Source organism: Cricetulus griseus, chromosome 7, assembly GCF_003668045.3.
Source record: "Cricetulus griseus strain 17A/GY chromosome 7, alternate assembly CriGri-PICRH-1.0, whole genome shotgun sequence".
NCBI classification, from domain to species: domain Eukaryota; kingdom Metazoa; phylum Chordata; class Mammalia; order Rodentia; family Cricetidae; genus Cricetulus; species Cricetulus griseus.
In genome coordinates, this window is record NC_048600.1 from 95,738,360 (window position 1) to 95,764,597 (window position 26,238).

At 47.9% G+C, this 26,238-nt stretch overlaps 1 long non-coding RNA gene across 1 annotated transcript; it reads left to right on the top strand.

Annotated features, from left to right (window-relative positions):
- The first annotated feature begins 3,532 nt into the window (after positions 1 to 3,532).
- On the top strand, positions 3,533 to 19,405 carry LOC103159564. Its single transcript, XR_003487252.2, has 3 exons — positions 3,533 to 3,917; positions 5,173 to 5,221; positions 19,140 to 19,405. It is a non-coding gene; the product is annotated as an uncharacterized LOC103159564 (long non-coding RNA).
- Positions 19,406 to 26,238: the final 6,833 nt, after the last annotated feature.

Here is a 26,238-nt window from a genome sequence, read left to right on the forward strand (position 1 = left end):
GAAATAGAAAACCGAAATGCAATCTAATGAAGACCATGAGCAGCAGGTACACCGCCCACCAGGGGAGAGAGGATGGGCGTAATCAGATCACAGTGGAGGCAGATGTTCAGACCTGGGCACAGATGGCCCTCACCTGCTTTGAAATCTGTATCCCGGCTGCGGTCCCTCACTATCTGCCTGAGAGGCAGGTGAGAGGTAAAGGGTACACCCAGCAAGGAAAGCCTGGTCTGGCGAGGAAACTTCACTTTGGGGAAGCTGGCATCTCCATGATAGCATGCTACCCCATCTCTCAGCCCCAGGCCCTGACATGACCTCCTAAACACTGGAAGAGGTTGCCCAGGTACATTGAGTATGCCAGTCAGTGACAGGACATGCATGAGATACTGAGTTCCAGGGCTGGAGCCCTGGGGATAACAGGAAAAGGAGGACATGGACAGAATCAGGACAGCTCAGCCATAGGACTCAGGAATGCCATGTGGAAGGAGATCTTCCAGCCCACCTGTCCACCTATGAGAACAGGGAAACAAAGGCTGCCCTCTAGCCCATGGCCTAACCTCAGCATGGCAGCCTGGCTGTCATGCCCAAGAGATTCCACCTGCCCTTTGTCAGCTGCCTGAGAGGGACCTGGCTGGAGAGGAGCCACACCCTGCCCCATCGTGCAAGATTCTGCTCAATAGCTGGCACCACTCTGTTGCCCGAAGCTTGAAGTCTGGTGGCCCTGAGTTTCCTGCTCCTAGAGGGACTGTCTTACACCCAAGGGTGTTAACAAAGTTGAAAGTGGGTGAAACAACACAATTGAACTGAGCACAAGACACATCAGAAATGGGAGGAGACCATGGCTCCTCCAGGAACAGGTAGAATGGTGACTTCCTCATCACCTTCCACTGGAGGTGGGGGTGTCCCCTGCTCTTCTCTTAGTTGGAAGCGGTTGAGATAATGGTGATGAGGAGGAGGATGAGGAGGAAATAGTCAAGGAAGAGGAAAAGAAGAAAGAGGAGGATACACATCAACAGAACTTCTCTGCAGTACCTGCCCAGCACTCAGTGCTAGACTGAGCATTTGTGCAAATTGCACACGCTATCTCACTTAATCCTTAGAATGGTGCACCAAGTGAGTATTACCTCATGGATGAGGAAATGGAGAGTCAAGGAGGTTAATAACTTGCCCGCTGACAGGGCGCTAGCAGGTGGTAGAGGCAGAAGTCACAAACTCCATATGATTAGCTTGACTCAAAGTCAGAAAACACAGAGCAAAGCAGCCAAGCCAGGAAGGAGTGGGGAAGTCCCAGAGCCTGCTGGTCTCTTTTCATAATTGGAATTGAAGTTTGGGGAGTGGGGGCATTGGCTTGCTGAGATCACATGACAATTCGAACAGACCACAGCTGTCAGCCAGAACTTAAACCAGAGCCCATGACCTCCAGATGATACAAATATGACAAAGCCTCAGAAACCCACAGCACAAGACCCAGAGGGAGACTGCAAGAGTGGTTGCCACATCTCAGGGAGCTGGAGAATCCCCTCAGAGAAGTCAAAAGCAGAAGGCTGGAATGTGGGGAGCAGAAAGCAGAGTGGAGAGGACAAATTCCATTCAAGCCCCAGAAGAACCGAGAAATAGACAGACCCCGTCCCTCTACAGGCACTGGGTCCTCAGGGCCATCCAACACAGCTTTCCCAGGTCCCATTTTAAAACACAACTTTGAGATTGGGGGTGTAACCCCATCATTACAGAGCTCACCTACTATGCACAAAACTCTGAATTGAATCCTCATTACCACATAAACTGGGCATGGTAGCACATACCTGTAATCCCAGCACTCAGGCTGTGGAGACAGGGAAATCAAAAGTTTCAGGTCATTTCTGACTTCCTAGTGAAGTCAAGGTCAGCTTGTGATACACAAGCTTGTCTCAACAAATCAGAACAAAGCAGAAAAGAACAAAACCTCTCCAACTTGCTCACTGGGTTAACATATGTAAGATGCCCATCACAGAGCCTGGCAGATAGCAGATACTCAGAAGATGTGCCTGTTTCTTCCTTGTGCTTCTGTGTTTCCAAAGAATAATATGTCCTCTGGAGGAAGGGTTGTCTTTGGCCTGTAGCGTATTGAACACCTACTAAAGGCAGAATATTGCACCATGGAGCCCTTTCACACAGCTATCCTGAGCCCTCTCTGAGAGTTTGATTTTCTTCAGGACTCTGCAATCTTATTCTGCTCCTGTGACCTGTTCCATCCTTCCATGGATGGAACTCTTGTGGTCAGCCTAAAGGGTGTTTCCAGCCTCATCCATTTCACCTGTTAGGCATGGAGAGTCTTCCCAGGGTCCTCCAAGCTTTGAGATCAACCCAGTTCAGGCCAGACACAAACAATTTATACTCTGTAGTCATAAGAAGAGGATACCAGTGACTCAAGAAGCATCACGAGATGGGAGATATACCCCCAAGACCCATAGTTTAACCCAAGAGCTCCCCTCCACCAACATCCCAGTGGTTTCTCCTGCTGGCGAGTTCCACTCCACTGGAAAGAGGGTGACATGTGGATAAGCTGTCTTCCTGCCTGCTTTTCTCACCTGCTCCAGGCAGAATTAAGTGTAAGGCATTGTGCTGTGGGTGTGACATCGCATCTGTCCATCCTTGGGGCCTTCCTCTTAGCATTAAGAAAGAACACAGGACAGTTTTACTTCAGTCCCCAGCTCTTCTCTCTTGCCAGCTGTGTGACTGGGAGCCAGTCACTTAACCTCTCTGAGTTTCAGTTCCCATAAAGTAAGATGACAGCAATTGCTATGTGCCTCCTGGGGTTAGTGAAAGAATTAAATGAGATAATGCCACTAGAAAGACCGGCATACTGCCTGGCTCACAGGAGGAGCTCGATAAATGGAAGCTGTGATTATTACACTCAAGTCCCCACCTCCAGATCAATTGCTCCATCTCTCTGCACTCCCTGTGTGATATCAGTTCTGGGCCCTGTGGGAAACAGAGCTAAGTAAAGTCCTCTCCCTGGCTAGGCTCCACCTCTGGTCATCATGGAAGGTCCGGCCAGCCACATATGGTTGCTGGTTCCATTAGCAGGCGGAGAAAGGAGCAAAACCATGCCTTCCCCTAAGGGCCAGGCTGTTTTCCACTTGGTCCTCAGATGATCGAAGCAGAGTAAATCCTACAAGGGGGAAGGGCAGCGTCGAGGAGACGATGCTAAAGGGACCAGGGCTGCCTCTTGGCTCAGAGACTCCCAGCCTCCCTCTGATTCCTTGGCCGATTGGTCAATTTCCCCTTCCTGCCCCTAGGGAGAGATGACGTTATGGGTGGTGTGTAACCACTTCACCAGCCTTGCTGCAGTTCTGTTTCAGCTCAGGGGATTCCTTGAGTGTCTAAAGACAGATTCCTTTCCTCTTGGCTGTTCTCCCTAGAGCTGAAGGCATCACAGAGACATGACAGCTCCTTAGGCCTAGCTGTGGCTCCGAGGAGATGCATATGGACACAGAGCAGGGTAGAGGAATGCCAGGGTCTGGTCAGGTAGGTGTAGGGTGGGGTGGCAGTATAGAGTTAGGAAATGGAATGAGAGACAGGACCCCCCCTCTCTCTTCCTGAAAGAGTCTTTATCCCAAAGGAAGTAGCTTCCAAGCAGAAGTTCCGGCAGGCCATTCATTACAGAAGTGCGGAGTGGTGGTTAGTGGCCACAGCCTGACCAGAAGTCAGCTGAGCTCATTCCCATACTCCTCCCCAGAGACATACGGATCAGTCATGTTCTCAGTGTGGCTGAGCCTGCTGAACAAGGCACAGGCTACAGGAGAGCCAGAGTCAGGACATCAAGCCAAGGAACCCTGCTAGCACCATGGCCCATGAGGAAGCCCCATGTGCTGACTGTGTGCTTCCTGTAGCTGTACCCCAGAAGGAGGGTTCTGGCTCCACTGGAAAAGCTGGGCCAGGTAAGAGGTGCTGACCACAGAGTTCTGGAAGGGTCTCTAGGGAGCTGAAGAAGCAGGAATATTGTCTAGAGGGCACATATCCAAGGCAATGAGCCAGAGCCTGGAGTCAGGGGACAGAAATGGGTAACCTGGGGTGGCAGATCATCCGTTCCTTCTAGCATGGACTCGGTGGTCCCTACTCCTGTGCTCACAAAGCAGTGTCTGGACGAATAAATGAGTGAATGAGTAAACAAATGAATGGGTGAGCCTGTCTTAAAGCTAGAAGATGTAAATGGAGTGGACAGGGTGACTTCTTTTTCAAAATCCTAAGCGTGCTTTCCATCTGATCTCTCTGTCCAAGCATGCCTGGTGCTCCTTTGTACCAGGACAGTGGCTCTCTCCAGGTCTTCACTGTCCAGACACCGCACACTGCTATCATTGAGAGAGCACTGTTCTGGGAGTCACCAGCCCTTTGCCTCCCAACCCTGTTCCTGGTTGCCATAAGGCCATAGACAAGTCTTTCCCCAGGTTTTAGGACACTCTACTTGTAGGTGGGGTCAGGCAACATCCTTGTTGCCCCCATAGAGGGCGGCCGTCTTGTGGTTCTTTCTAGAAGATAAAAGCAGGTGTTGAGCTGTCCCTGTCACATCTGTGTTCCCCTCTTACTCTATACAGCCTCGGGGCTGAGGCAGAACCTGTGATTTAAATGCTCCTATGCCTCCATCAGAGTCCCTCATTCCTGAACCAGAGTAGCACACGAGCTCATGGGTTCCAGAACTGGAATGGCTAGAAGGTGATGGATCCCATCCAGAGCCATCATCAGAAAATTCAGTTCAAAACCATGAGTATTAATCAAATATCTACTGTGTACAGACCACTATACTTGGCACAATGAGGGCCAGGAAGGGGTCTGCCAGGAAAGTATTCAACATCCCTACTCCTTCTGCTGTGAGGATTTCCCCTCCCCCGACTAGGATACACCCCACCCCCACACCCTGGGCCTGAGAAGAATGCCCACTACCCCAGTAGCTTGGAGCTCTCCAAAACAAAGGGGGCTGGGCACACTCTCTGGGCAGTAGGCTGCTGCCACCAGCTGGGCTGCACTTTGCCAGGCAGATAGGCTGGAAGGGAAGACCATAGCTTTTCAAAAAGTATCAGGGATGAGCTATTAGAGGCTCCCTCCTGGGCTCCTTCTTGCTGGGCATTGCCTGAGCCCCACAGCCACCAGCATCCCTCCTCTTCTAATTATGCTTCTCCATGCATTCACTCTCCTCAGTCTGAAGCTGGTTTGCCACCGTGACTGCAGACTGCACTGGCCTCTCCAGGTAGGTGGGACCAATGACAACATAGCTGAGGGGGTGTCAAAAATGTCCATTTCCAAATGGAGGAGTTCTCCCCTCCCCCAAGATGCACTCTCTCCTATGCCAAATGCACTTTGCTAGAGAGGGAAAGAGGGAGAGAGAGCTGTCTCCTGCTTGGATATGAAGCCCTCCTTCCTCTGTCTCCAAACTCCATTAAGCATTCTGGAAGAGATGGAAATGATTAGAGAGAGAGAGAGAGAGAGAGAGAGAGAGAGAGAGAGAGAGAGAGGAGATCAAGGGAAAGAGGAGGGAAGGGGAGGAGAGAAGGTGAGCCAGCCCCAGTGTAAATGAACACAGGCACACAGGCACACAGGCACACAGGCACACAGGCACACAGGCACACAGGCACACAGGCACACAGGCACACACATGCGCTCGCACACACACACACACACACACACACACACACACACACACACACACACCACAGATCCCCTTATCTGATTAAGGATCCAAGAAAAGTCAAAAGCTTCAGGAAAATTAAAATGACCTAACGGGTTACCCAGCCAAGATCAGCAAGCAGATTACAAAGCTCATGTCCAGTGGGGATTTCCTCTGTTCTAGTGAGTCCCCTGTCTCTGACCTTAAGCCCAAGGGCAGAGAATTATACAGGGTGGGAGAGCTCAGGATGACCTAGACCTTATAGAAAGAGCCCTATGGTAGGCACCTGGTATCTGTGCCTGTTTCTCTACAAAGCCCAGAAGAGAGAACAGAGACAGACAGGCACCTCCATTTGCTCAGAAGCCTAGAAAAGTGAGTGTTTCTCCTCCGTCAGAGAAACATTCTCTGATGTCTGGTTCTTGGCGCTTCCCAAAATACAGAAGCAACTTCATCACTGCACATTGACCCCATGAACAGCACACCCAAGAATGCTACAGCCCCAAATGAAATGACCTCCCACCCATATCTTAGACCAGCATTCTAGGCCTCAGCATTCCCTACAATAAGATGGGTGAAATGATCTAGACAGACTTGGGTATGCCAAGTTTGTGAGTCAGTCTGGGAACAAGACCACATGGGGAGCTAGCCACATGAAGCAATTGCATCCAGCTGAGGACTCTGTCCCAGTGAGGCAGGAACGGACAGGGTTGAAATGACTCACTCTGTTAGCCAGCCCAGGACTGGATTGACAGGGAGAAGAAAGTTTTAAAAGCTAGACACCCACCTAAGATGGGAGTTCCCCTCCAGCATGCCCACAGAACCATTTGTTAAGTGCAGGACCATATTTTCAAACATCCCAGAATATGCGTGTTAGGAAGCTAACAGGTTGCCTGGCATTGAAAAGATATTACACACACGGTGTCAGATAGCTTAATATGCACCCACAGCTTCTTCCCCCTGATTGGAATGTTTTGCTTTTTTAAAAAATTTTGTTTTGGGAAGAGTTCATTTTGTGTCGTGTTACAACCAGGCAGTCGTATTAACTTGGCAACTCAGCCAGGCCTAGAAGAGCACTGCAGATTGCCTGGACACTCTGGTTTTGTGGGAGCTGGTTAACCCTGGGCAAGACCACTCTGGGCCCTCAAGAACCACTGACTGTAGCTGCATAGTCCGTCCCTGTATTCTGCAGAAACCACTAAGAATTTTGTCTTTATGGGTGCTAGGCATGAATCGCTCAGTCTACCTGAGGAGACTTCTGGAAAGTTTATCCCTGAAACTGTTGTAGCCTAGCCCTGGAGGGTTGAGTATCACATTGTTGCAAATCTTCATGCTTCCTCCCATGTCAGCTGTAAGATATTCTTGCATGCTTCTCAGCCTCCTACTCCTGGTCTGTGAAAAGAGGGTGCTGCCGAGGGCATGGCAAAGGTGATGAGAGGTAGAGGGTAGAGGTCGGAGAAGGCATACACACTTCCCAGTTCACTGAGTATACATCCCCCGCTCAGAGACTAGGTAGGTTCCTAGGACCTGCAGAGAACTGTGCCAGGCATTGGGAATCAGCTTTTCTCTGTTGTCTTGCTCCTGAGCAATATGGCAAAGGAAAAAAAAAAAACAAAAAACACAAGAACAAAATGTCTCAGAGGCCTTTGTTTAGATGGCCTTATGCATGGATTTCTTTCTATCTCTACCTATAAGCTCTCCTTAGAGGACCAGCTCTTTCAACAGGCTTCTGCCAGACATCCGGGTGGAATTCTTTGCCCCACTTGCACAGGTCCTTCACGTTCCATTCTTGTCTGCATCTGTTTCTGGAGCTTGTTTGTGCCAGGCATCCTGCTGGGACACATTTTAGTAACTCCAGTCCTTAGAACATCCCCGGGGATAAACAGTTCTCTCTCCATTTTGTAACTGACATTCGAGGCTTAGCCAGCAAGGTAAGTAATTGGCCTAAGATATTAGAGCTCACTCGGGTGCAGGTAACACTGGAAGCCGGGCTTCAGGGGGTAGAACCTCCTTGCCAGGTGATGGCTTTCCCTGCCACTGCTGGTACCGTAGCCACAGCTTTTGTTCTTGACTCTCCTCAGGAGTCCCTTGTCTTGTAAACCCTCAGCCACAATACACAGTAACCCTCCTTATCCATAGTTTTGCCTTCAGAAATTTTATTACCCTTGATTAACTAGAGCCTGAAAAATTAAGTGGGGAATTCCAGAAAACAGCTGGATAAACCCATCTGGCATGCAGCCGCCCTGAGTGAACTGAGAGCTGATAGGTCGGGGACAGATGGGTTCTGGATGCACAGGAGTACTTACATTCTTGCATAGTGGACTTCAGTACCGTGGAAAGAGCCAACAGCCCAATTCCATATCCATGGAAGGGAAGGCAGAAGAGAAATCATTTCAGAGGATTAGGCATGGTGAGAGGCAGGCAGCATGTAAGTGCCACAAGAAAGCTCAAAAGCCAAGTGCTGCAGAGGGGGCGTGGCCACTTATCCCTCTATCCCCCTTTAGTTAATCTCTACTGGTAGCAAGGCACTTTCTGTTTGTTTGTTTGGTTGGTTGTTGTTGTTGTTTGAGACAGGATTTCTTTGTGTAACAATCCTGGCTGTCCTGGAACTCACTTTATAGATCAGGCTGGCATGGAACTCACTGAGATCCACCTACCTCTGCCTCCCAAGTTCTGGAATTAAAGGTATATGCCACCGCCACCTGGATACAAGGCAATATTTTTAAATCTAAATCAGATCAATCATTTCTTTGCTCTAACTTTTGGGTTCCTTCCCTTCATGCTCAGAACAGCCAAACTTCCTTACTCCAGCCTCCAAGGTAGCATGACCAGCCCCTTGTTAATTCTGGTCTCATCTACTCTGACTCCCTTCCTTCCCAGAAACACTGGCCTCCCTGGTACTCCTTGAAGATGCCCAGTGCACTGTTACCTTGGGACCTTAACACCTGCTACTCTCATGCCTAAAACCCTCCACCCCAATATGCATGCTGCCCTCCTTCCACTCTTCACCTCAGTTTGAAACTTAAATCTTACTTTCTCATGGATGACCCAAACAGTATGCCTCTCCCATAATAACACACACACCTCCCTCCGCTTAACCTGTCTCTTTTCCATTACACTGACGATTTTTGTGCTTGTTAATTGTCTGACACTCATTTGGATGCAGGATCCATGAAAGAAGGATATGTTAGTTAGAGGTTCCAATGCTGTAATGAAACACCATGATCAAAGGCAAGTAGGAGAGGAGAGGGTTGATGTGGCTTGTACTTCCACATTATTGATGGAAGTCAAGGCAGGAACTCAAGCAGGGCAGAAATCTGGAGGCAGGAGCTTATGCAGAGGCCATGGAGGGGTGTTGCTTATTGGCTTGCTCTCCGTGACTTGTTCACCCCACTTTCTTATAGAACCCAGGACCACCAGCCCAGGGATAGCACCGTCCACAATGGGCTGGACCCTTCCCCATCAATCACTAATTAAGAAAATGCCTTACAGCCAGATCTTACTGGGTCATTCTCTCAATTGAGGTTCCCTCCTTTGAGACAATCTCAGCTTGTGTCAAGCTGCCATAAAACTAGTGAGCACAAAGGGCGCTTTAATACTTTGTTTAAAGGTTTCCTCTCTAGTGCCTAGTGTACTCCATCATCCTAAGCTCATGATAGGACTTAGTTACATTTGCTGAATGAATGAGTGAAGCTGAATGGGAGAACCACCTCATTCCTGTGGAAACCAGTAACTGGGAGGTCCCTAGCAGCCTCTTCTGGACATGGCCCGACAGAATAGAGCAGGCTACACCAGCAAGGAGGCTCATGAAGGAAGAAAGTGGGACAGGGAAAGAGCATGTAGTACCTATAAAAGGAAGCAAGGCTGAACAGCACCCGTGTCAAGGGTGCAGGAGACTTAAATATACTCTTGTCAAGAAAGAGTGAGTTGGGGCTGGAGAGATGGTACAGTAGTTAAGAGCACTGGCTGTTCTTGCAACTGACACAGATTGGTTCCTAGCACCCACATGATGGCTAACAACCATCTCTCACTCTAGTTCCAGGAGATTCAATACTTTTCCAGCCTCCACAGGCGTTGCACACACATGGTGCACAGAACATACAGGTAAAACATGCATACATATGAAATAAAAATAAGTAAGCAAATAATATAAAGAGGAGTGAGCTGAGGAAGAGGGTGAGGCAGAAAACATAGAAAGGAGGTACAATTCAATTGTCAAGGCCAAAAGACACAAAAAAGCTGTAAATTGCTTACAAATAAAACAGATTATCTCTGCCCTGCACCATTCACCCTCAGGACAGGAAGATTGTGTGCTCATGGAAAACACAGCCCCAAGGACCTCTTTGAGTTTTCTCTTTTTTTCTGTCTAGGTTACCTCACCTGGAATCCGGGGCTGAGGAATCTTGCTGCCTGTACTGCAGGGAGAGGCAAGGAAAGGCCTCCTTTGTAGAGTGTCTGGCACTTGGGGATCACTCAACAAAACCATCACTCTGAGGCTATGAAAGACGACACAGTAGTATGAACACTTACTGCTCTTTCAGAGGATCCAAGAGTTCACTTCCTAGTACCCATGTCAGGTGGCTCACAATTGCATTTAACTCCAGCTCCAGGGTATGCAACTCTTCCAGACTCTATGGGTACCTGAGTCAGTGTGTGCGTTCTATCTATCTATCTATCTATCTATCTATCTATCTATCTCTCATCTGTCTCTCTGTATCTCTCTCTCTCTATCTCTCTCTCTCTCTCTCTCTCTCTCTCACACACACACACACACATACACATAAATAAAAACTAATTTTTAAAATTCTGGGTCCCTCCCCTCTAAGTTCCTATCTGTCCAGACAAGAAGGAAATTCGGCAATGACTCCCTTAATGACATCAACCAACACCCAGGCCATGTGTTTCTTGATTGCAACCAGTGAGTGGGACCCACAGAGTCATCTTCTGGTAGGCAGTGACACAACAGGGAACACGGATGCTGACAGTCCCAGAACCACACCTCAAGTTTACCCAAGTAAGGAGCACTGGATACACACACCAGCTCAACCATGGGTGTCCTGGGAGGCTGGAGAATATTTGGAGACCTTTATGTATCATGATCTTTCTTCTGTTATCATGACCCCCCAAATGCTCAAGCCACCAGCATTGGAGCCCCAGATTTTAGCAATAGTGATTAGGATAGGCTCTGTGCTTGATAGTTGGGGTTTTTACCTACAGCTCTGCCTGTAAACCAGCTGTGCCACCTCTGGCAAGTCACACCTTCTCCTTGAGGAAAGCAGACCTCATACTCTCACTTCATCCATAGAGAAACTGAGATTCAGTGAGATGAAATGACAGGCTGAGGCCAGGTGGCACAGGCTGTCAGTCAGTCTCAGCGGGAAGCCAGGACCCAAGGAAGCAGAAAACACCTGGGGACATTGCAAAGACATTAACAGGGCCAGAGACACCACAGGAATTTGGAAGTACGGGAGTGCAGGTACCCACAGACACATTTTCCTTGAAGGAGTTTCCCAGCTCCCCCAACTATGGAAAAGGACACACAGTGGAAATGGTCACCAACCCACAACAGGGAGTTTTAGCTGGAGGAGCCCCTGGGGAGAAACAGGAAACTGAATACCTTACCTCACTCCCCTCCTTCCAGCTCATCTCCTGTGTTTCCATGGGATGAACCCAATCAGAACCCAGGGGGTCTAGGGAGCCCATTAATGCAGAGGGCAAATGGAAGTTGTCACTACACACAGCTAACTCTTAAATGGCAAAATATGGGCTTCTACACAACAAATTTCTTATGGGGTCCTGGAAAAAGCTCATGGAGTATGTGAATGGATGGGTGGGAGGAAGAATGCATGAGTGAATGAATGCTGGGTTGCTGGCTGGCAGGTGGATAAATGGATGTGTGTTGCATGAATGCTGGATGGCTAGATGGTAGGATGGATGGAGGGAGGGAGGGAGGGAGGGAGGGAGGGAGGGAGGGAGGGATGAATGGATGAATAAATAGATGGGTGCTGAATACACATAAGGATGGGTTAATTCCTGCACACCTCATTCATGCGGTTTTGATTAATGTCATCACCTGCTAGAAATATTAGACTTCTTAGGTTTATTTCTAAGCCATAAATGTGTTCTAAGAATAAAAGCTTCCTTCCCAGTGTCTAAGTCCTGGTAGGAGTTACCTATCTCTCTCTGGCCTCTGGCTCATTTTTCCTGCTGCTGCTAGCGTGGTTCCTCCCTCCAAGATGCCAGCCCTGAGCCAGGACAAACTATGAGCTGCTACAAACAAAGTGTAGAAAGGGCTGAGGTCAGAGGGGCCAGTCCTGCTCCCTCCCCCCTGGGGCTGGAGTGCAAGCTGAGGCAACCTGCTTCTCTGCCAGCCCAGGGAGCTATGGAGGCTGACAAGGAGAGAAGTGGAAAGGCAGGATGTTCGCTATAATTATTTTCATTGATTTGTCTACTCGGATCCCAAGTGCTGCGAAGCCGTTGTGACATTTAATAAAAATAATTCAAGGTAAAAATACCTCTTCCTCTCTGCTCCCTCCCTCCCCTTTCATTAACACCACCTCGGTTTTCTGCCTGCCTGTCTGCTGAGTGCCCTGGGCCAACTACAGAAAGAGGCAAGCGAAGGTGGGGCCGGACCACGGGAGAAAAGCCTGGGAACTGAAGTCTGGAGGCCCAAGGCTAGGACTGTTCTGTTTTCACCTGACTGTCCCTCTCTGAGTGTTGGCTGCCCCTCCCCCTCCCCAAAACTCTGAGACAGACTAAGCCACCGAGCATGCAAGGTTTTATCTAGAGCCATGCAAGGTTGTATCTAGAGCCCAAACTCCCGAGAGGAAGGAGCATGCTTTCCCAGCCATCTCTGAGATCTTGCTCTTGCCTGCTGACCTCACTTCTGATCTCCCCTATTTGACCATGGAAAGCGTTCTCACCCCCACCTCGACACACACACACACACACACACACACACACACACACACACACACACACACCATTCCTTGCAAATTCCCAATGCTGCTTAGGCTTCTCCTTCTCCTTCTCCATTTGCTTATCATCATGACACACAATAGTCAACGTATCGTGGAAACAGGATAAACTGAGACACTAAAGTGGCCATCTTGTCACCTTGTCACGCCCTGCCAACTACACTAGGACCTTGAGTCCTGACAGCATTCTGCCCTTTACTATTCTTGAGGAAACTGAGGTGCAAAGAGATCAAGCTGAAATACACGGTCAGGAAGTGGCAAAGCTGGGTTCTGCTACGGGGTGGAGACTGTGGAGGATCTCCAGGGTCCAGTCTGACTCAGCAGAGTTCAGGAAGCAGGAAAGGAAACAAGATCCGGAGCCCTCCTAGCTTAGTGAGTCCTAAGAGCACATGGAGCCATCCCAGGCTGCCAGAGGCAGATGTAATCAGGGTGACCTCGCCTTTTCCACAGATTCATTAAAGTCTGTGTTCTGGGGTAAATGATTGCTTTCCCCTGGTCCTGCCGAAGAAAAAGAAAATCGATCACCTCCTTGTAGATATATAATGGGACAGTTGGCAATTAGAAAACATTTCCCCCAGGCAGGCACTGGGGATGGGGGCTTGAGACACTTCCCATGTTCTGTCAGTGGCATCTTCTCAGTGACTTTCTGGCCAGGCCTCCTGGCTTTCATCAGACTGGAGAAGTCCTGGGTTGTGTTCAGGGACACAGCTGGGGATTCACCTGTGTCCCTGGGGTTCTAAATTCCATCTCTGATTGCTGTTGGGACCTCCTTGAAGCTGCCACTCTCCCAGCTCCCCCACCCACCCCTGCCTGGTGCCTAATGGATTTTTCCCTGTACTGAGAGATTTACTAAACAACTGAACTAGGACGCATTAAGTCTGTGGGTTTGGAGGTTTGTTTTAGAGCAATTCTCGCCCGGAGAACTGGCCGCTGAAATTAAGATGCATTCTTCTCAGCAAATATTGATTTCAACTCGAAGCAAATCCGAGAAGCTGCTTGCCGGATTTAAGCTCCGGCAGCAGCAGTATGGACTGAAAGAGGGGTCACCAAGGTGCTCCCCACTAGAGAGGCCCAGAAAACAAGGCAATAGAGAAAACATAGCCAAAGCAGAGTTAGAAAGTACCATAAGGCCAACCAAACAAAAACTCATTTGAGACTTACAGGCTATTACCAAATGGGGAAGGTGACCGTTGGCCCGTATATTGTGACCACACAAGCTATGCATGCTTCTAGTGAGATGGAATTCACACAACCATAACCAGGATCTTGGACTCCCCTCCAAGCTAGATCCTGAGGTGCCCTCCTCCCTAGAATCTTGGCTTAACCAACTCTGCCTTCCCTCTGTTTCCTCCAGGCTTTCAAGCCACTAGGACAGCCACATGTATCTCTTCTCCCTCAAATGTTCCTGTCTTGCTTCCCTTTCTCTCCCAAACCCTATCAGGGACCCGAACCACATCTTGCACAGCCCCCAAGGTCTAAGTAACAAGATCTTGGGACCTTGGAAAAATCAAATTAGTGGGTAGAAGTTCTTGATCTAATTCACCAGCCTTCTAGTTGTAAGATGTGAGCAAAGTACTTCCTCTCTGGGCTTCAGTTGTCTCCCTATTAAGAAGCAGAAAATGGGATTGGACTAGACAGCCCGGAAGAATTTTCTCAGTTACTAAAATTAGAATACAGCTGCTGTGGTTCTTAGTTCTAGATAACACCCGTTCACCCCCATGTTTCCAACACATGCCCAAGGTCCTTACAAGAGCAATGTTAAATCCGTGCTCATCACTTGGATCCCTAGACAAGGCAGCAGAATGCTTGGGATACCCAACAGCCGAACACAAATAGAAGAGGCCACATTTGGGCACAACTGGAACTTTGATACAGGGGAGATGGGTAAGCAAAGAGGTACTCCCCATCCCTCGCCAGCTGCTATGACACACTTAGAATAGAATTTTCTAAATAACATATAAAGTGCTGGTGAGGACGGATGGCAGCAACAGGGTCTCTGCTCCACAAAGCAAATGTGACAGTTTCTTCTAGCGTTAAAGCACGTATCATGTGACCCAGTTGCTCTACACTTAACTAATCACCCAAGAAATGTAAAAATTTGTGTTCATTTCAAAGTCTCCCCAAGAACGTTTGCTGCTATTCTATCCATTATTTTAAATATACATGTGGTAACCATCTCAGTGCCCCTTCCATGACAGCATGGGAAAACCGTAGTTCACCTATATAATGGGAAACCCCTCAGCTGTAGAAAGCGAGGCCCTCCTGCAATGTGCAATGAGATCTGAGATGAATCTCAAGGGCATTTCACTAAGTGGTCAGAGCCTGACCCAAAAAGCTAATATCATATGCTTCCGCCTCTGAGACATTCCGGACAAAGGGATGATACAAAAGGAAGGGATATGCTGCTGGGGATTGCCAGCGGGAGGCAGCTGGAAAGGGATGGGTCAAAGAATGCTGTAGGGAGTGACGGACATACTGTGTTCCATGATTGTGAAGGTAGCGGTGGAGCACCGCATTTGCCATGATCCACGAAACTATACCTGACAAGTCAATGTTGTTTCTGAATATAAACCTAGAAGTAGGGATCTTATCATGAAAATAAAAAGTGGGATGGGAGGGGAAATGTCAGCATAGCCATTTTGATGTACCGCTGCTAAAACGACATCGTCAAATCAAAATGGTGGCCTGGTGAGGCTGTTCCTCTCATGCCCACTCTTCCTCTGACCTCTCACCCCCAAGGTCTCTGGGATGGAGATGTGAAATGTCTCCGGGGTGACTTCTCAATGTTTTTCATCTTCCACCTAGTACCCTGTTTAGAAGTGTCTATGGCAATGGAGGACGGGAGCACACCCATGCTGGGACACCCTAACAAGGCACCACTCATAGGATTGTGTGCGTACAGAGTGGGCTGCTGGCGGTGGAAATTATAGGGCCCCTGACAGCCTTTTGCTTTGTGTAGCTAGAATTCCAAGGTGGAGAGGCAGAGGTAAATACCTGTCTGGCAGGTTCCAGGCAGTTACAGATAATGCAGAGAAAGAAGGAATCCCTTTGAAGATGTCATGACAGAGAGGAGAAGAGTATGGGCCTAGCCCATGGCTCACAGCTTTGGTGGCCGCTGGTAGTTTGATGGGTGCATTCACCTTCCCACTTATTGACTGTGGGATCCTGGACAGTGTCAGATATGGAGGGTGGGAGCCTTGACTTCTTCATCTGCAAAACCAGAGAAAATGGCATCATTGAGGCTGTGAAATTAAGAGCCACCATGCACTCAGCTCATACGTGCTGATCATTATGTGCCTGTCACTGTCTTGTGAGCTCGGGATACAGATAAAAGTGGCATTGTCAAGCATTCACATTGAAGGAAGCAGAGGCAGATGACAATGAAGAAACTGTGCACAGTAGCAGTTGATGGAAATGCTGAGGAGAAAGGGTCTAGAAACTGAGGGGATGGAGGGAGCTGCTTCATGGAGAACGATGAGGGAGGCCTTGTCAGGGCAGTGACATCTGAGTAGAAACGGGAAGAAGTGGGTGGGAAGGGAGCCACCCAGGCAGAGGGCACAGCATAAGCAAAGACTCTGAGAGAGAGACTGCCAGAGCTGAGGATGGGCTCACCCAGAAGTTGGGGTGACTTATGTGGAGGTGTCATCCAGTGAGGTGCTTGCAGAACAGTGGATTATAGAAAGTCACTGAAGGTCTCTGAGTGGTGACATGATCCAGCTCATGTTTTCAAAGGCTTCCTCTGGATTTTTGTAAAGAGCCAACCACAACAGGAGGCAAAAGCCATGCTGGGAAGCCTTGTTAGCAAGTCACTGTATGAGCTGGAAGAGAGCTGGCTGTGTCTTGAATGAACAGAGACACACATGTCTGCATAGAACAGCCTTGCACACAAAAAGTGCTCAGCGGTACCCAGCACTGTGGCCAGCATCATCATCCAGGGAGTGAGGTCAGGGGGCACCTCAGCCTTGGTCTACAACAGGAGCAAATATCACGTTCACCTAAAAAACCTAGAAATCGTGGACAAAAGTTTCATACATACACACTCACACACACATACACACACACACACACACACACACACACACACACACACACACACACACGAAAGAGAGAGAGAGAGAGAGAGAGAGAGAGAGAGAGAGAGAGAGAGCCTGTGAGAACTGACAGTTTTCTTTCCATTTTCTTCAAATATATATGCATGTTCACATTGTGTGGGCACATGTGTGAGTTTGAATGTGTGTTCATGTGTGTATGCATACATGTTGAGCCACAAGATTAATGTCATGAATCATCCAGGGACACTTCTACCTATTTATTGAGGCAGACTCTCTCATTTAGACCCAGATCTCACCTATGAAGCTAGCTTGCTCTGGCGACCCCCTGCCTCTGCTCTCTGAGGCTGGAAGCACGGGTGGGTTGCCGTACCCACTCAGCATTACCTGTGTTCTGGGGATCTGAGTTATTGTCCTCATGCACCATGGCACTTTATCTACTGAGCCATCTCCCCAGCTCAACAGAGCTTCTCGACACATGTGTTAATTTGGAGAAAAAGCTAAGTGGGAGTGGTCTGAATACTGCAGAGTTCCCAGCATAGATGGGAAAAGCCAAAGAAAATGGTCCAAGTGGAGTCAGTTGTTGCTCTGTGTAACCATTTCATTTTATCCTCAAAACGTGTAGGGGAAAGTTATGTTAGCGCCATTCTTCACATACCCTTCCACCATTCACAAGCCAGATTGTGGCACGCATGTGGTCCCCCAGCACCTCTGTTCAACTTTTCCAGGTGGACAGATTAGTTCCAGGGCTCAGCAGGGACTTGGACACCACACCCACTCTGAGGACCAGTGCATGTTTGGATCTCCCAGATGCAGACTCAACCAGCTCAGAAATCATAATATCTTTGACCCTTTTATTAACAAAAGTGAGATTCTATCTCAATTGTCACAGAAAACAGTGATTAATGAGGAGGTGTCACCTCTTGTGGCCACTGCTTTTTGCAGATGCGGTAATGGTGTGCTCTTACGTGGTCAAATTTTCCAAATTTATCTCAGGGAAAAACACAAATCTATGCCAAGCAATTTGACCTTCTGGAAAATTTCAGGCTTTCTGTCCTAATAGAAAGTCCATCAGACCTTTCTCTCTCACAGTTAGCCTCGTGAGAGACATCGTGTGTGACAGAGCAAAGGGAGGCCAAGCATCCTTGGAGAAAAGTCACTTGCCTTCTCTTTCTTATTCTTACAACCTTCCTTCCTTCCTTCCTTCCTTCCTTCCTTCCTTCCTTCCTTCCTCCCTTCCTCCCTCCCTCCCTTCCTTCCTTACATCCTTCCTTCTTCCCACCCCCCCCTCTCTCTCTCTCTCTCTGTGTGTGTGTGTGTGTGTGTGTGTGTGTGTGTGTGTGTGTGTGTACTAGGGATTAACCTAGGGCCCTGTGCAAGTTAAGTAGGCTTTCTATGGCTAAACCACACCCCCAGCCCTCTTTTTACTGTTTAAGAGCGTATCTCACTAAATTGAGCAGTGGCCCTAAACTCACTATAGCCCACCCAGACATGCCTGTAACTTGTGATCCTCCTGCCTCAGCCTCTCAAGCAGCTGGGATTATAAACTGGAAGCCCCAGACTAAGTCAGAAAAAAAAAAAGCTCATTCTAAAATTAGGAAATGACAAAGTACAAGACAAAGCCAGAGCATCTCTAAGCCAGAAACAAGAAAACTACTGCAAATGATACAAAATTTCTGGGTTGGTATCAAGATGACAAGATTGAACAGGTTCCCATTGGTCAGATACAGTATTGTTTCATCATCAGTGAAGACAGTAACTGTGCCATGCTAAAAACACACCAAAATGTTTAAATTTACAAGTTCACCACAATATGCAAAGACTAAAATAAATCATTGTGGTCTCTACAGGAGCTAAAAACCAACACATTATTTTGAGAACTGGCAAAAAATAGAGTGAACCAAACATTTATCCTGTTGTCTCTGGGTATCCCAATGCTTGCTTTTGGGAAGAGTTGCTAGAAATTGAACCTACTACCTCATGCATGCTAGGCAACTGCTCTACCAATGAGTTCTATTCCCAACCCTCTGTAGCTCTTTATTTTTATGATAGGATCTTGCTGGGTTGCCCAGGCAAGCCTTAAACTTCAAATCCTCCTGCCTGCCTCCCAAATAGCTGGGATTATAATTGGCCTGTGCCACAAGGCCCAGAGATAATACTTCAAGAGAAAAAAATTGTGCAGATGTACTACATTACTAATAAATCAAAAATAATGATGATGGTGGTGATGGAGATGGTGATGTTGGCGATGATGGTGACAATGATATTGGTGATGAATAAGTAATCAATAGTAAACTAGAGGGTGGGTGTTTGCTGTATCATTTCATGACAGGTAATGAATTACTAGCTCAAGGAAAGACAAACACTCATCAATAACCCTTAAGTTAGAACATAGGCTACCATGTAGTGGCCTTGGGGATAGTAAAGCAAGCCCTAATCTGATTATACTTTCAGACTGATCTTTCCTCTTCTTTACAGGAAATTTGGAGATACAAGAACACATTATAGAGGACCACAGAATTTGGCAAGATCAGATTATAGGGGAATTCTACAAGCCTGAGGAACTATTAGATTAAAGAAGACATAAGAGATATGCTAGTCAGCCAGCCTGAAAAGACCATGTGATTTCTGGTAGTGACGAGCAAAAATGAAGAAGGAAAAGTCTATGAGAGCATCAAGGGAATTTCAGTTTGGGTTAGCTATATGATGAAAATGGGGAATTACTGTTCACTACTGCTGCATTAAAAGCCACCCCAAACTTACTAGCTTAAATGAACAACTGTGTTGTTCTTTCATGATCCTGCGAGTCACATACATAAGCAGACATCAGTTGGGCTGTCTCATGTCTGTCCTACATAGTGTGGTATGATTTTGCATAGATATGGACCCTCGACACTGGTGGCTCTATCCTCTAAAGATTTATTTTTACTATTTATTGGTGTGTGTGTGTGTGTGTGCGCGCGCGCGTGCACATGCATGCAGAGGCCAGAAGAGGGTGTTGGATCCCCTGGAGCTGAGGTTCCATGTGATTTTGAGCCACCTGACCGGGGTACTAGGATCTGAACTACACTCCTCTGCAATAGCTACAAAAGCTTAATGCTGAACACAATGTGGAGTCAGATCTGGATTGATAACAGGTAGTTTATTAAGTAATAGTACTCATGCAAGTCCACTCAGCCAGGTGGCAGGGAGGGAGAGAAGGGTCCTGCGTGCGTGCCTCTAAACTACTTAAACCTTTCCTTTGTCACTCTGACCACTCAGCCCCAAGTGGGTGTGGTCAGCAGTACCTCTAGACTAGATTTTCCCCTACAAAAGCTCTTAACTACTGAAGCATTTCTCTACCTATCATCTATCACGTATATTTTGTTTATTAGTTATCACTTCTATCATCTATCTAGCTATCATTTATTATCATTCTTTATCTCTATCATCTATCTATTTATCGCCTACCTATCTACCAGTTATCTCTAGTCATCTTTCTACATGTCTGTCATCTATCCCTCTTTATACTCATCTACCCACTTATGCTTTTCTATCTCTGAACTCTTATTCCCAAGGAAGCCAGCCTGTGCTCCTTTGCACCATATCATGAATGTTGAGACATCCCCAACAAGCAGCAAGAGCAAGAAAGCCCCAGTGGGCAGGTGCCTCTACCTTGTACTATATTTTTGATTGGCTCATTGGTCAAGGGAGTCATCTTGTCAATCAAGTTCAAATGAGTGCCAGATGAGCGTTCTCAAGGGTGTTAGACCAAGAGCCTGGCTCCTTGGAAGTCATTACCGGAATGACCTGCTCCAGTGAGATGCCAGCAGCAGAGGGGATATATCTTTAAAAGAACCTTATCATCTAGAAATGCATATTAACACATTTCCATATAAAATGATACACTTGAATGTAATTGGGGGTGGGAAGGCAGGAAGGAAGGAGAGGGTGGATAGAGAGATGGAACAGGGATGGCCAAGAATTTATTGAGGTTAATTTATGAGCATGTGGAGCGTTTGATTCTTTTTGCTACCTTCATTTATATTTGAAATCTTTTTCATTTATATTTGAAATCTTTGATGATAAAAAGGTTTTCCTTTGAACAGTTGACCCATGTCCCACCAACACCAGGAGGACCCAAAGGAGACAGCCATAAAAGCCCAGTAGCTGTTTCCAGAACATGGTATCTTGCTTCCTAAAGTCCTTGGAGTGAGATGGGAATGGGGGAACTTTCTAGGAACCTTACATCCTTTCCCCCTCTGGGGTGTAATGCAAAACCGAACAGTCTGTATAAGCAGTGTGGTAGGAAGGATAACTGCAAGCCTGGAGATCCAGTGTTGTTGTTCAGTCACTAGCATGCACTCTTGCCCAGGTTATTTTGAGATTTAGGACATGAACCAGTTTGGGATGATAAATTGCAAAACATTGTGATGATGAAGTGAAAGAATACAAGGATGCAGGGGATCTCTGAAGGGTGCAGATGAGAGGCAATGGCCTCTTTGACAGGCAGTTAGAGGAGGAGGAGATGCAGGAAGAGAAGGAGGGAGAAAAAGAGAAGGAGGAAGAAGAGAAAGAATAAAACAGAGGGGGGAGAAAAGAAAAAGAAGTATAGCAGATAAATGTCCTCCTCTGAGACTCCACCCATATTCCTTGCTTACAGACTAAACACTAACAGGAAAGAAAGCAGGCAAATATATAAGAGCTCCAGAGACAGTACACTTCTTTACAGTGCTGGATATCATCCCCCCAATCATTTATTGAATACCTAGTGTATGCCAAACTCTTTTAGATACTAGATGAGGAATAACCGATGACAGAAGATGTGTCCTATCTGTGTGAATGAGTACTTTTCCAAATATAGGATTCATGATTCAAGTTGGCTTACATGAACCATGTCATTTACAGGCTAGTGTATCTGATAAGTGTGGTGGGGGCTTCAGACACATCTGAATCCAAGTGTTTAAGGCTGTCGTTCAGAACTTGCCTCTATCCAGCTCTTTACTAGCTTCCCTCTAAGTGAGTATCATTGCCAAGGACTTCCCTACTGGAAACAACAGGCTTGTATCCTACCACCTTGGGGGAGCGAGCACCTCAGGTTTGGAGCTCCCAGAACCAGCCAGGCACCATGTGCCTTCCCAGAGGGAGAACAAATGCTCTGATAGGCTGATGTGATTCTGGCCCTGGCCCTGTGCCTGGGAACAGCACAGATCTAACCAGCCACACAGATGGAACAGGAAGAGTGGTCCCTCAAAGGAGAAAGGGAGATGGCATGTGCACAGACTTAGCAAAAACAATAGATATTCTCTAGGCACCAACAGTCACTCATTCACTCAATGAGCATTTGTGTACAAAGTCCAGTCCTGGCAGTGGGAATGCTATTGAACAAAGCAAAACCCCTGGAGCTTGTATTTCAGAGGTGGCAACAAAAACACAGATGTTGACAAGTTTATGTTGAAATTACAGATGGTGTTTTTCCATGAAGCAGATCACCAGGGTACCGTGAGAGAGAATGCAGAGAAAACTGTCCTGAAATAGGCAGGCGGAGATGGCACCCTGAGTGGGGACCTAAAAGCCAAGTCAGGGAGGAAGAAGGAAGTCTTGAGTACCCCATGTGTCTATGGGGAGCTGAAGGCACAAAGCTGAACTGGCCTATGACTAAATAAGAGATGTAGAAGAGACAGATACTATGTAGCACACGTAACAGAATTCCCCCTAGGACCAGGAAGGAGGGTAATGAAAGTGAGTGATAGGGCTTGAGCATGGAGGAGTATAGGGAGTTATGGGGTTAGACAACTGTACAAAGACATCCTCATTGTACAAAGAAGTCATGTCTTCAGCAGTGAGTAGTATAAGTTGGGATTCAAGTGAGAGACATGGATTCACAAGCCAGGAGAAGGACCTTGTAGAAAGATATGGTACATGTAGGAGAGAGTGAGGTTGAGGTGATGGCAGTGGGGCAACCATAGCTGATAGGTTGGGCTCTATTGGAGGCAATGGATAAGATCTTGACAGACATGTGGCCTGCTCTAGGTGTGGGGGAGGAGCTTGTGTGACAAAATGGGCAAGAAGGATCAATGCTGTGGAGACAACCTGGAGGTAGGGACTTAGAGACTGAGCTTTAAGTAGATGTACTCCCTTCTTCTCCACACCCCAAACAAAACACACTACGTTATGAACAAGACAGAGGACTAAGGAAACACACAGAAGAGTGAGGCTTGACCTCTGACCTCAGCTTGTTCCTTATAGCTTTAACCAAAGGACCTCTCGCCTCTATTCTGTGTTAGAAAGATGCTCAGATATAATCCATCAGGGCACTGCGGTTAGAGAAGACAAGTGACTTATACCAAGTCACACAGAATATGAAGCTAGAATTCTACCTCTGCCTCTGTGAAGATGTTCCCAGCTACTTCCACCCACCAGGCCTATGTCTGACCTCTGGACCTCTGGAGGAGTCTAGCCCCTTTTGAATATGTGGAGACAATGAAGTGCTCCTCAACTCTTCCTACCTGAGGTCTAGGTCCATCAACTCTGCCTGGGTGGTCAGGGTCAGACTCTGTACCAGTCACCTCCAATGCCTCGAAGTCCATCTGCAGTGCTTGTTGGGACAGGTCACTGGTGTCCCACCAAGTAAGCTCTTACCCTTTTCCTCTGAGCACCACCATGCCACATCTGGACTCATTCAGGAAGCGGGGGGGGGGGGTAATTGTGCAGTACAGAAGTACCCCGAGTCATTAACAGGGGTCCCACCTGCACCTTCTAGGCCTATGTGTTCTCAGCTTGAAACTCATCTGTTGACAGTCTGCTGTCTGAAGAGGTCACTCCTTGGCTTTGGTGCATGCTGCAAGGGGCACTCCTTCTTGGAGTCTGGAACATGGATAGAAGGAAGTACCTACCTGGGCAGAAGGAAAGCCTGGGTGTTTCTTAAATAACCCTCTCTGTGACCAGTGTAACTGCCCCTACTCTTCCCTCCTGAAAATCTGATGCTATGATGGCTGCTTAGAGAAGAGGTGGGGTGGGCAGAGCACTGTAAGGACATCATGAGGCCCCAGGAGAATACCACAGGACTGGTAACAATTCTCGGCCCCTCCTCTCCATTGAGGTACCAATATGGTCTATCTCTCTCAGTGGTGGCAACAATTATTGATTGCTGAACTGCCCCAGAGCTTCTCAAAGCTGTCAGTTACCACAGTCTGCACATTGCATGGAGATGAAGCCGTTGTTCTTTGGGTTTGTTTTGCTATTGTTTTGAGACAGAGTCTAGCTATGTAGCCAAGGCTAGCCTTGAACTCATTGTGTAGACCAGGCTGACCTGACTCAGCAATCCTACTTCTAGCCTTCCAAGTGCTGAAACTACAGGCCTCTATTACCAAACATTGGTTCTTCGTCCTTATTCATTGATGTTTAGGACAGGATTTGGGGCTGTACCTTTGAGTTAGGGACCTCCCCAGGGCAGGAGGGAGAGGTCAAGGCTAGGTTGACAAATAAAATGCGGAACTCTGAATGTCAGACTAACAGAAAATTTCAGTTTACATATATTCAAATCTTGCTTGGGATGTACAGATGCTAAAATATACCTGCTTCCCTTGGTTTACATTTGATTAATCTAAACAAGAAGCCGGTGGCGTGGGGAGGAGTGAAGATAGCAATGCTGAGGCATTGTCCCCCAGCTTCTGTATATCCTTACTGCCATGGAGTTAAGAATACTAAGGGGAAAGCTGGGAGGAAATTTCCTCAGAGCAAGGATAGGTGGGGGTGTGAGGGAGAGACTGAACAGATGGAATTAGATAGAGAGACCTGATCTTCTGCAAGGTCACTTGTCCCCCCAGCACTGGAATGGTGAAGTGGGTGGTGGCGCCAGATCACCAAGTTAAGGCCAGAAGCACCTGTGTTCTGGGTCTCAGACAGCAGTGTGGAGCCATAAAGCCTCTTAGAGGTAAATTATCTCCCTTCCAGTCAGCAGCACCCCAGTGGAGAGAGCCAGCGGGAGCCGATTACATGACACTCTGGGCCTGTTTTTAAGCTTCTCTCTTGCTGGCTGTCTTAAAGACTCATCCTTGTCCCCAGCCCTGTGGTCTCCAAGCATCTGCTCAGGACTCCCAAACACCCTGCGCTAATCACTAATCGCCTAGCGAGACCATCTGGGGATGTGAGAGCAACAGCTCCAGCTTTGTCTCCTTGTTTCCCCCTGATCTAGGTCCCTTATACTCAGAGTCTCCTCCATACCCCACCCTGAACCCCATACCCTGTCATTCGCCCACAACTTAGTGACCTGGGTCTCTTCAATACCACACAGATGCTCTAGATGCACCTGGGAGAGGTTAAGCTCAGCACCCTGGAACAGTCTTCAAAAGCAAATCCCACTGGAGCCCTAGCCTGTGGCATACTGCCCTCCTACCTCCAGAGCTAGAGAGAAGTCAGTGGTCAGCTTGTCCCCTGGGTAAGGGGCCCTCAGAGAATGGCCAGCCCTCTGGGAGCTCTCAGTGCACAGGAGCAATGACAAGGACCAAAGACTCCTGTATTCTGGAGAGGGCTGGAGACAGGGGAATGGGGGAAAAGAGAGCTGAGGGGACTACAGCCACAGTATGCCTATGGAGAACAGTGGACAGGCCGCTTCATAGGAGAAATGAGCCAGTCCTGTTTCTGCCCCCCACCCCCAGAGCATGTCCCGGTTCACCCATGGCAGACTCTCTAGCCCTTCCTTCTCCTGAGTCCATCTCCCTCAGCTCTGCCCAATGGCTCTGCATCAGACTCTGCACCACCAACTCCAGAATATCTGAGTCCATTAGCAGAGCAAGTCAGAGCTAGACTCAAGTTTCATGGAGCAGACTCTTACCCCATGTCCTTGTGCCACCCAGCTTGCCTCATCAATTGCATAGAACCTTCTGAACCATGAGCTTAAATAGACCATACCCTTAGAAGTGCTTGCCTCGCATATTTGTCACTGTGGTGTGAAGTCTGACTCTCACACTTGCTGGGTACCTTGCACAGGAGTCAGTATGTACTCCTGAGCAAGATTAATTTCCATTCTGATTGTAGTTCCCATTGGCTTCATGGCCACCTAGCCTATGATTTTGCTAATTTCTAGGTAACTATACCAAGTCACTACTACTAAACCAGTCCCAGAACAGAAAACTAAATTCCCCAGAAGTCAGCTGCTGGTGGGCCCCACAACAAGAGGAGACCCCCCAGAGCTTTCATGGTGTTGTAGCAAGCATTCTCATCTCTGACCCCTTTCTCTTCTGCTCTTGTCACTGTGACCCCTCACCCCCCAGCCCTCCTTTCTGTTTCATCCCTCAACTGCTTCTTGCCTGACATCTGGTCACTGAATGGCCTTGAGTGAGTTGCTCTGCCTCTCTGAATCACTCCTGGTTCCTTATCTACAAACAGAAGGAAAACTGGCTCCTGGACTGCAAGAGGCTCCCCTAGGAGACGAATGGATGGGAAGCTCCAGGGAAAAGTCTCGGCAGTGCAGAACAAGAGCACCAGTGTACCTCTGTGCCTGTGTGACTGAGTCCTCCTGATGACCCCACACTGAGCACTCCACCAAGAGACAGAGCTCACAACTGCCCTGAGCTCCAGTCTCAGAGTGTGAGCC